General features: G+C 55.2%; 1 pseudogene; it reads right to left on the bottom strand.

Annotated features, from left to right (window-relative positions):
- The window catches only part of LOC148595509 (ATPase family AAA domain-containing protein 2-like), a 398,768-nt pseudogene that overhangs the window by 56,687 nt on the left and 331,769 nt on the right, over positions 1 to 10,312 (bottom strand).

Raw genomic sequence — 10,312 nt, 5'->3', positions numbered from 1 at the left:
GTGTCAGGGACACGAGGCTGTGAGATGCAGAGCTGAGTGCCCCAGCCCCTGGGTGAGCACAGGGCCCATCAGGGCTGGGACACGCTCAGGGATGGCAGGAAGAGGGTGTGTGCAGTCTCCCCTCAGGAGCTGCTGCAGAAATTGCCTCCTGTCAGGAACAGCCCTGTGCTGGGGACCATCATGGAGGCTGCTCTGTCCCTCTGCAGCCCCATGGACAGGGACCACATCACCAAGGCAGGTCCTCCTGCTCCGTGGGGGCTCTGGGCTTTCCTGTGCAGGGCCCGTTTGCTCTACTGGAATTGTGTGACACCCAAGTCCTCGGGCTGCCAACAGCCCTTCCCAGCCTTTCCCTATCCTGGGCTGCCCGCCATTCCCTCTGCCAGGAGCTCGAGGCAGAGCTTAGCGCTGCGTGTGAGCGCTGGCCCAGAGGAGCTGGGCTGGCCAAGGGGCCGCCCCTGTGCGGAGGGCCCAGGGCGCAGCAGCGCAAGCTGCGAGCTCCCTGCCGTGGGGAGAAGGCAGGAGCTGCCCAGAGCAGGGCCCGGCACTGGCCACAGCTGGGAGAGCAGGTGCCACAGCTGCTCTCTGCAATGCACCTCTTTGCAGAGGCACCTTTGGCACCAGTGTGCAGCGGGGCCCTGCGTGCAGCAGCCAAGGAGGTGTCCCCATGCTGGGGGAAGGTGTCCTGCCCTCACCACCACAGGGAAGAGCTTGGCCACATCCTCTTTACATTCTCCCTCAGCTATTTGGGTCTGCTGATAAAACTTCCTATCAATCTCTTCTCCACCCTAAAGAGGCCCAGCCTGTTTAGTCTTTCCTCATAACAGGGATATATGTGTCCCTCAATCACAAATGCTCACCATCAAGATGGAAGTTGTCGCTCTGTGCTGCTGGCTCTGGAGAGCCTAGGAGGGGTGAAACGGCCTCTCCTCAAGCAGATCGAGGGCCCCAGGCCCTTGGTGCCTCCTAGGACAGAAGGAGAGAAGCTGATGTTAGGTACAGTTTTCGAATTGACAGAGAAAGAGGCAAACACCATCGATATATTGTGCTTTTTAATAATAGGAGAAAGATAATAAGTATTACCAGCTAGCTGGGGTCCGGGCTTTCCCACGCAGGGGTTACACCACGGACCCCGACTACTTCGGTCTTCCCTCTTTTATACCGTTTTCACCCCAAAAATGTTCCCCCCTCCCGTTTCTCTGTTCTACTTTCATGTTAATGTTATCTATATTTTATTGCTAACTAGGAGATCTGGACAGGCAACCCCTCCATGTGGAACCTCCTGACTTACCATTTTTCAGGAGTCGTCCTTGTAGATAGGCAACCCTTCCATGCAGAGCCATCTGTCATGCCATTTATCAAGAGTCCTTGCATTTTGAGACTAAGTATTGACTAGCTTATTAGTACACTCTACATTAACTATTTAATCCCCATTAGTACACTCTACATTAACTATTTAATCCCTACACTGGGTGCAGTATCTTTGGGCTGGAGAGCATTCCCCAGGGCAGCAGGACCTCAGCTCTGCTGCACACCGAGGCGCTCCCGGCTGAATGCCTGCACTCAGACAGTGCAAGAGAGGACAAGCTGATCCTCAGGAGAGCACACACTGCTCTCTGCATGGGAAGGGAGCTCCCAAGGCCCTGCCTGAAAAGCAACAACGTCACCAGCGTTTCCTTTGTAGCCATGTGGATCCATCGCACAGAGGGGCAGTAGAAGGACTCGCTGGGGTCGGGATATGGGAGGGAGCGGGTGCTGCAGGGCAAAAGGGCACAAGCAAGGCAGGAGACCAGGAGGCTGTGGGTAGATGAGCTCTAAGGCAGCACTGCCAGCCCAGTAGCACGTGGCACACAGGGAGCAACTGCGTGCGCGGAGCAGCCTGCGTCACTGCGGGCAACGCTGCAGCGACCACCCCTCAGGAAGCAGCTGGCCCCGTTCTTGCTGGACTCATTCAGCCCTCTCTTCAGCTTCCCACAACGAAGCTGCCGTGGTTCTTCGGCCTCTGTGCATGTATCTTGCTTATGGATTCAGGCCCAGAGGGCAGCCTGACATCCTCCAAGAGCCACATTGTCCTGATAAGGGGCAGGATGTTCCCTCCTTCCCGCAGCCTGGAACACAGGAATAAGGAGGTGGGGAAAGGAGACAGAGGAGAGGAGGAGGGCAGCTTTGGCCCAAAGTGCGCTCTCTTGAGATACCCCAGGGCAAGGAAAGGACCCTACGCTCTGCAAAGCTCCAGCCCCAGCTGTGCTTCAGCTGTGAGCGCATTTTGTGCACACTGAGGCCTTGTGCTAGTTTGCCCATGAGCCAGGCCACAAAATGTGCTGTGGGAAAGAGGATGGGCTCTGCCCCCATCGCCTGCAGCCCCTGCCCTGGCCTGCAGGCTCCAGGCTCCCTGCTCTTGCAGGCCTGGGCTCCAACCTGGGGTTCTATTTCCTTCCCGGTTAAGAGCTTCCCATCCACAAAGCCATTGTGTGGCACCAGCCCACACAGCATAGGAGCCTACATAGACAACACTTGCTCCATTTTGTGTAGCTAAAACTACTGCTCTTAACTCTCCTGCTTGTGCACTGTCTTCAGCTTCTTCTATTACTTCTTCACCAGTGGTAATATTTAATGCAACAGCCTTTTATAGCTGTTTACCATTTAACCTTTTTGCTGAAGCATCTCTAAATCACATGTTTTCTGTTGGTGTTCCATCAATGACAGATGGTACATTCAGAGTTGATGAAGGTTTAAGAGCTTGTCCCAGTGCTAATGGATCTGTTTTTACAGGCATCTGTGATTTGGGAACCTTAGTGCGCCCTTCAGTTAGCTGCATATTTTCTGCTACTCCTGTTAGGTAGGCATATCATTTTGTGGTAGTGGGGTTTGGTTCAATTCCTTCTGGGGGAGCAGTCCCCTTTAGGATTGCTTCTAGTAAATTAAACGGTCCTCTAGTTTGCACAGGTTGTTTTTGATGTATTTTCTCAACCTGTTTAACTGCTCAGACTAAGGATAAAAGTCTTTTTTCTCCCATTCAGAATATTGTAGTTAGCTTTCTTAAATGCAGTCAAGCTAAACAATAAAGAATAAACCATATACTTTTGTTCCATAAGGGACAGCCTGTAAGCAAGTTACACTAAGTAACAGTAAGTTACTGTAACAACAAGTTACAGTAAGTTCATAGCAGTAAGTTACTTGTTGTAACTTACAGTAAGTAGCATGATCAGCAAAACCCCATTCAGCTGTAAGAATGTCGTGGGGGTGTTCTGGTCCCAGTGACTGAAATGTTTCTAATTCTCCAGTCAGAGTTTTGGCTGACTCTTTGTGTTCTAATTCCCACTTCCAAGGTTTGCTTTTCCTTAAGAGCAAATATAAAGGAGGGGCAGTGACAGAAAATCCAGGTAGGTATTTTCTCCAATATCCTGAAGTTCCCATCAATTGTTGTAATTCTTTCCTTGATCGGGGCATTTGCAGCTCTTCAATTTTTCTTAAGGTATCTGCAGGAATCCCTGCACTGCCAGCTATCCACCAAGTCCCTAGGAATTTTACCTCTTTGCTTGGTCCCTGGCATTCCTCAGGTGGTACCTCAATGTCAGCTTCAAATAGGATTTGCCATACTGCTGTGGCTACTTTCCCAACCTTCTTGGGAAAATCACCCCCAATTAAGGATGTCATCTATGTACTCGCATATGCATTGGCATATGTATATGCATTATAAATGTAAATTGTCACATACTACTCTACCAGAACCAATAACTGAAGGAAATATTATGGCAGACAAATTGATGATGGCAGCAGTACTGCCGTGCAGTTTTGAACAAGCCCGATTATCTCACCACTTCTTTCATCAAAATGCCTCTTCCTTACGTAAACAACTTGCTCTGCCCTGAGAACAAGCCACAGAAATTGTCCCTGCATGCCCTGATTGTCAATGTATTACACCAATATCATCATACACAGGAGTGAATCCTCGAGGTTTACGAACTAACGAATTTTGGCAGAGTGATGTCACACATATATCAACATGTGGCCAACTGTGTTATGTGCATGTTAATGTGGATACCTTCCCAGGGTTTCTGGTAGCCACTGCACATATCGCAGAAAAGGCACGGAATGTGAAACACCTCTGCTTAAGATGTTTTGCCACTATGAGCATTCTGAAAGCAATTAAAACTGATACTGGTCCTGCTTATGTTTCACAAACAATTTCTGTCTTCCTACAAGACTGGGGTATACAACACGTTACAGGTATACCGCATTCCCCCACTGGACAAGCCATTACTGAACGTGTCCATGGGACTCTCAAGGCTATGTTAAATAAAAAGAAAAAGAGGAAATCCTATGGACAGTGTTACCCCATAGGAACAGTCAGACAAAGCATTATATGTGCTTAATCTTTTGAATCCTTCTGATCCTCAGGTATTTACACCAGCAGCTGACTGACAATTCAAGATGGTCCCTGCAGTTGTGCCTCCACCAAAGGGATGGTATAAAGAATTTGGAGAACCACCAGGGAGAGGCTCCATAGAACTAATAGCATGGGGAAGGGGATATGTGTGTGTTCTCCTTCCCACAGGTGCTCGGTGGTTACCAGCAAAAGATGTAAAGTCTCATTGACAACAGAGCAGTCACAGCCACAGGACAATTTCAGCCAAGTCCAAGAGACAAAAACCATTGAGCCGTCGGAATGAATCATGAATCATTTATAAACATTTGGTGCAGCAGGGAATAGAAGTAGTGATGTTTGCAATTCTATGCTTTTATGTATATTGATCTTAACCTATATAATTAAGAGTTTATGTTTCTATGTACTTTGATCTTCACCTATATTCTCTTTATATATAACCTATATATATTCAATTTATTCCTCAATGACTTGGATGAAGGCACAGAGTGCTCCCTCAGGAAGTCTGCTGATGATACCAAACTGGGAAGAGTAGCTGATACCCACAAGGACTGCACTGCCATCCAGAAGGACCTGAACAGACTGGACAACTGGGAGGTGAAAAACCTCATGAAATTCAACAAGTCCAAGTGCAAGGTCCTGCACCTGGGGAGGAATAACCCCATGCATCAGGACAGACTGGGGACTGACCTTCTGGAGAACAGCCCTGCAGAGAGGAACCTGGGTGTCGTGGTAGACGAAAAGTTGACCACAAAGCAGGAGTGTGCCCTTGTGGCCAAGAAGGCCAATGGGATCCTGGGGTGCATTAAGAAGAGCATCTCCAGCAGGTCGAGGGAGGTGATCCTGCCCCTCTACTCAGCCCTAGTGAGGCAGCATCTAGAGTATTGTGTCCTGTTCTGAGCCTCACAGTACAAGAGGGATGTGGAGCTGCTGGAGAGAGTCCAGCGCAGGGCTAGAAGGATGATCAGGGGCCTGGAACATCTTCCCTGTGAGGAGAGGCTGAGGGAACTGGGCCTGTTCAGCCTGGAGAGGAGAAGGCTGAGAGGGGATCTAACCAGTGTCTGTAAGTACCTCAAGGGAGGCAGTGAGGCGGATGCTGCTGGCCTCTTTTCCCTGCTGGCCACCGATAGAGCTAGAGGTAATGGCCAGAAACTGAAATGCCAAAAGTTCCACAAGAACTTAAGGAAAAAATTGTTGACAGTGAGGGTGACAGAGCCCTGGAACAGGCTGCCCAGAGAGGTTGTGGAGCCTCCTTCTCTGGAGATCTTCAAAACGTGCATGGACGCAGTCCTGTGCCACGTGCTCTAGATGACCCTGCGTGTGCAGGGGTTGGACTAGATGACCTCTAGAGGTCCCTTCCAACCTTAAGCATTCTATGATTCTATGTAAGGGTAAAGCTGGGGGGTGGGAGAGGCTTTGCTGACTGCTGCGAGGGGTGGCAAGGGGTCAGGTTATTGGCTGCAGCCTGCTGCAGGGAGCGCATACCCAACTCCTCTAAGAGGGGGACCCCAATCCCTTCACAACCTGCGTTTTCTACTGCTGGGTTTGCCAAAGAAAAGACACGACACACGCTGAAGAGACAGGATTGTTTCTTTAATGAGGCCTGTGCACAGAGCAGCCTGGCATCAGGACGTGGCCGAGCGCCAGCAGCAAAGACTGACACCTTGCAGAGGGCAGTGCCGCCTCTCCCACGCTCTCCTCAGGCGGTTGCACAGGCCTTCCTGGGTGCCCGTGGATGCAGCCCCCTTCCCTGCAGCTCTCAGGATCAGCATGGTTTGGGTGGCCAGGGAAGAGATGGATGGGCTGCTGTCCTCCTGCAGGCCTTTCAGGGCTGAGGGGGGAAGCACGAGCTCACATGAAGCCCCCATATCCCCCAGGCCCCAGGCCTCTCCTCCTAACACCACCAGTCCCACCCAGCTCTTGCCACAGCCAGGATGGACCCAGGGGCTCTAATGGATTAGCTGGCAGCTGCTGCCCAGGAATGTGCCCAAGGTGCCTGAAATCTCTCTCTACTCTCCCCACACCACCCCTGCTCTGCTCCTCTCGGGCAGCAGAGCCCTCCTCACCTACACAGGGATGGGAGCTCCTTGGACAGGATCTCTTTGTCCCCCCAGCCCATGTGACACCCCACTTGCCCTCACTCACTCTCACAGATGACCTCCACCGTCTCCTTGCTCTGCTCCCTGGTGTGCTGCCCAGCATGCCCTAGGCACACACACAGTGCCCCATAAATGCTGCTCCTCAAAGCTGTTCCCCCCAGTCCTGCCCACCTGGCCAGGCACCCACCTCCCCTCAGGCAGGGCTCACCCCAGTCCCCTTTCCCCAGTGTAACCCGCAGGGCTCCTGCTGCGAGGGACTCCCACCGGCCCCACCACTGCGGGCAGAGATGGCTGAGGGTGGCACGGAGCCTCCAGGCGCCCAGGCGCTGCCTCAGGCACGCGGGGCTGCAGCAGTCACAGGGCTGCTTTTGCTGCCAGCGCAGCAGCCGGGGCTGAGGCCGAGCTGTCCCAGAACAGAGATGGAGCCCAGGGCTTGGGGCTCACCAAGAAACCTCACGGCCGCCTCGCGCAGGGACTCCTGGCTGCTCTCCAGGTAGGACAGGCTCTGGCGCAGGTATTCGTCCGCCCTCCTCCTGCCCCTGCTCCCGGCCAGCTGGGGAGAGCACAAGGCTCAGCGCACAACATCCTCTCGCCGTCCTTACCCCAGGAGCAGCCGGCCTCCCCCTGCCACCACACTCAGGACCCCCTGCAGAGGCTGGGCAGCGCCGAGCCAGCGTTGGAGGCAGCAGAGGGACGGCTGCTGCCCAGGCGCGCTGAGGGGCCCTCCTGCTGCAAGGCCCTGCTGGGCCAGGGGCAGCTTCAGCATCCCAGGGCTCAGCAAAGGCAGAGGAGCCTGCAGAAGAGCCTGCGAGTGCTGCTCCTGCACCTGGAGCCGCCAGCCCCACACACTGGGCACGGAGGAGGAAAGAGCTGCTCCGGGCTGGGCTGCAGCCTGGGGACTGTCCTTACCAGGCACTTGCTGATCAGCCAAGTCTGCTGGCTCTGAGCCAAACGCCTCAGCTCCTTCCACTTGAGGAGCTTGGCGGCACCAAGGAGGGCTTCCTGAGCAGCCTGCACATGGAAAAAACGGGGAGATGCCACCGCAGTCCATGGGACAAGAGCCTGTGCCCCCCCAGCCCCCTCATCTTGACAAGACTCAGGGCATTTGCTGGCCCTTCATGGCAAGGGGCAGCAGCAGGGCACTGAATCTGCTTTGGGGTCCTTGGCCCCCCTCGCTGAGCAGAAACATGGAGCAAGCACCACCTGAGCCACTCTGTCCTGAACAGGCAGCACAGCAGAGACTCCCAAGAGCTGCTGAGCTGCAGCCAAGGCCAGCAGGAGGCTGAAGGGCTGCAGCCCCAGAGACATCCAGGCAGGACTCAGCCAGGACTACCTCCCACAGCTATTCCCAACGTGGCTACTCGGTTCCCCAGCATGTCCCATTGCTCAGCCATACCTCGACCACACTGGGGCTCTCATCCTGAAGGTGGAAGAGCAGTGGCAGCGTGCTCGTGTGCACTTGCTGCTTCATCTGCTCCTTTGCGGTGCCCGCTGCTGTCTCCACGAGCTTGCTGAAGAGCTGCATGGAGAGCTTTCGTGTGTGCTCGCGCTCCTGGTGGCAAGGAAGAGAGAGCTCCTCAGCACTGGCACCGCACGTGACAGCTTTCTTCACAGGCTGCATTGGTGCAACGCAGCCCTGCAGTCCAGGACAGCATGGGCAGCACAGGACAGTATCCCAAGGGCCCCGGGCAGAAAGGGTCCTGGCAGCCTCCCACACAGCAGCCAGCCCCACAGCTCTGCCCCCAGCCTTACATCCTCAAAGAGTGGCAGGAGTTTCTCAGCCAGCTCTGGAGCCATGTCCGTGAGTGCTGGTCTCTCCAGGACACGGACCACATGGCTGAGCACGAGAAGAGCCTGGCTGCTCATGTCCCTGTCCTCATCCTGCAAGTGTCTCATGACCAGAGGCATCAGGACATGCATTTTTCTGACCTGTATGTGGGAAGTACAAGTTCAATTTAAAAAATACTGACCCTGGCTACCCTGGCACCTTATTAGACAGCAGCTTCCCTCAGTCTCACACCCTATCAAACAAAGCTTGCTAGGTGCTGGGCTGAGATCTTCAGCCCCCTCAGCTCCTGAGGCCCAGCAAAGTCCAAGCTAGCCTGTTCCCTAGCACCCAGCACACACAGCTTCCCCCCAGTGATGCCCTGCTCACCATCTCCTGTCTGCTGCACAGCACGAGGAGGCTTCTGAGTCCCAGCTTATGCATTACCCTGCTGTGACTCTTCAGGGACACCACAGAGATTCCCAGGAAGACATCTTCATCTGCCTGAAGGTCACTGCAGGCCATCAGCTGCAATGCACAGCACAGAGAAGGTGGCAATGGCTACAGCACTGCCTGTGTCGGACACCACTGGATCCCAGCAGTAGCTCAGGGCAAGGGCAGCGGGCTCAGAGGAAGGCTGGCCCAAAGGCAGCAGTGACTGCAGGGAGCCCCTGGGACCTCCCTCCCTGCCTGGGGCCTCAGGGCACAGCGCAGGGCACAGCCTTGGCCTGCTCCTCCCCTCCCTGCACCAGCCTCCTGTCCTCATGCTTTGGAGGAACCCTTCGACAGAGATGCGACACAAAGAGACATCAAATACACGTGGGGACAAGAAGGAGCCCGCTGCAGAGGGGTGAAGGCCGAGGGGACTCATGGCAGATCACCCACTGCCCCACTTGCGCTCGTTGCCCTCCATCCCACAGCTGGGGCTCGCAGAGAGCACTGGAGCTAGAAGCACCCCAGAAGGGCAGTGCCCACATGAGGCTCACCTCCACCAGGAAAGCCATGGCAGGGATCTCCGTGCAGGGCTCCTCGCCCAAGAGCAGCACTGCCAGCTGTTGAAACAGCAGAAGGCGCAGCGCTCTTGGGCTCTTCCTCATCTCTCTGGCGGAGGGAAGAAGGCACTGTGAGGCCTGAGCAGCCCAGGCAGAGCTCTCCTGAGACTGCACCCTCACTTCCTCCCATCACATCCCTTGGGCCACCACGCATAGAACAAAGCCACCTTTGCGTGGAGAACTGGGCACCCCTGTGGGCTCTGAGAGTCACCCTGTGCGCAGGGGTGAAATGCTGCAGCAAAGCAGGGAGACAGGGGCTCTCACCTGGCCAGCAAACCCACTCCCTGGTGATGGGTCTCAGCGTGCAGGAGCATATCCCAGCTGCCCTTCTTTGCCATTGCCAGCACCACGTTCTCGTAGCCGGCACGGCACAGCAGTGCTTTCATGGTCTGCACTGCAAGCCTGTGTGCAGAGAAAACACTCGCTCACACTCGCACCCCTGGCCCTGCCTGCAGCCCTGCCTGCCAAGGACGGCAGGGATGTGATGGAGCACCTCACGGGACTGCTGCACATGGACTCCTCCCTTCTGCATCTCCCCCACAGCGCGTCCGACTGCTCCTGCTCCAGCGCTGCCAGGAAAGAGCTCTGGAAGAGCAGCGCCAGCAGGAGCTGGGGGAAGAACGCCCCTAGCACGTGCAGGCAGTGGGGCTGGTGGAGGATCTCCTGGAGCACACGCGTTGCCTGCAGAGAAAGCCCAGAGACAGCCCTTGCTGCTGAGATGTCCCTCCTGTGCTGCTGGAGCTCGGCGGTGAGGCTCCTAGCAGTGCCCTGCGCCTCGGCAGGAGCAGGAGGGGGTGCCTGGCCTGCCTGGCCAGAGCAGAGCCATGGCAGCTCCTGGGGCTCGGCGCCTGGGTGCCACAAAGCCACCACAAGCCTTCCTGGGCAGTGAGAACATCCCCTAGAGGGCCACACGTAGCGTGGAAGCTACCCTGGTTCCCCTGATTTGGCCCTGATGACATTTCTGCTGCCTGGAACCCTAACGTGGTCCTGTCCCCAGAGCAGGCTGAGCGCG

The sequence above is a fragment of the Tinamus guttatus genome, unplaced genomic scaffold (assembly GCF_059628265.1).
Source record: "Tinamus guttatus ecotype Peru unplaced genomic scaffold, ASM5962826v1 Tinamus_guttatus_pri_ptg000087l, whole genome shotgun sequence".
NCBI lineage: Eukaryota > Metazoa > Chordata > Aves > Tinamiformes > Tinamidae > Tinamus > Tinamus guttatus.
Note: the sequence above shows the minus strand (reverse complement) of the source record. Positions and strands in the feature narration are given on the sequence as shown.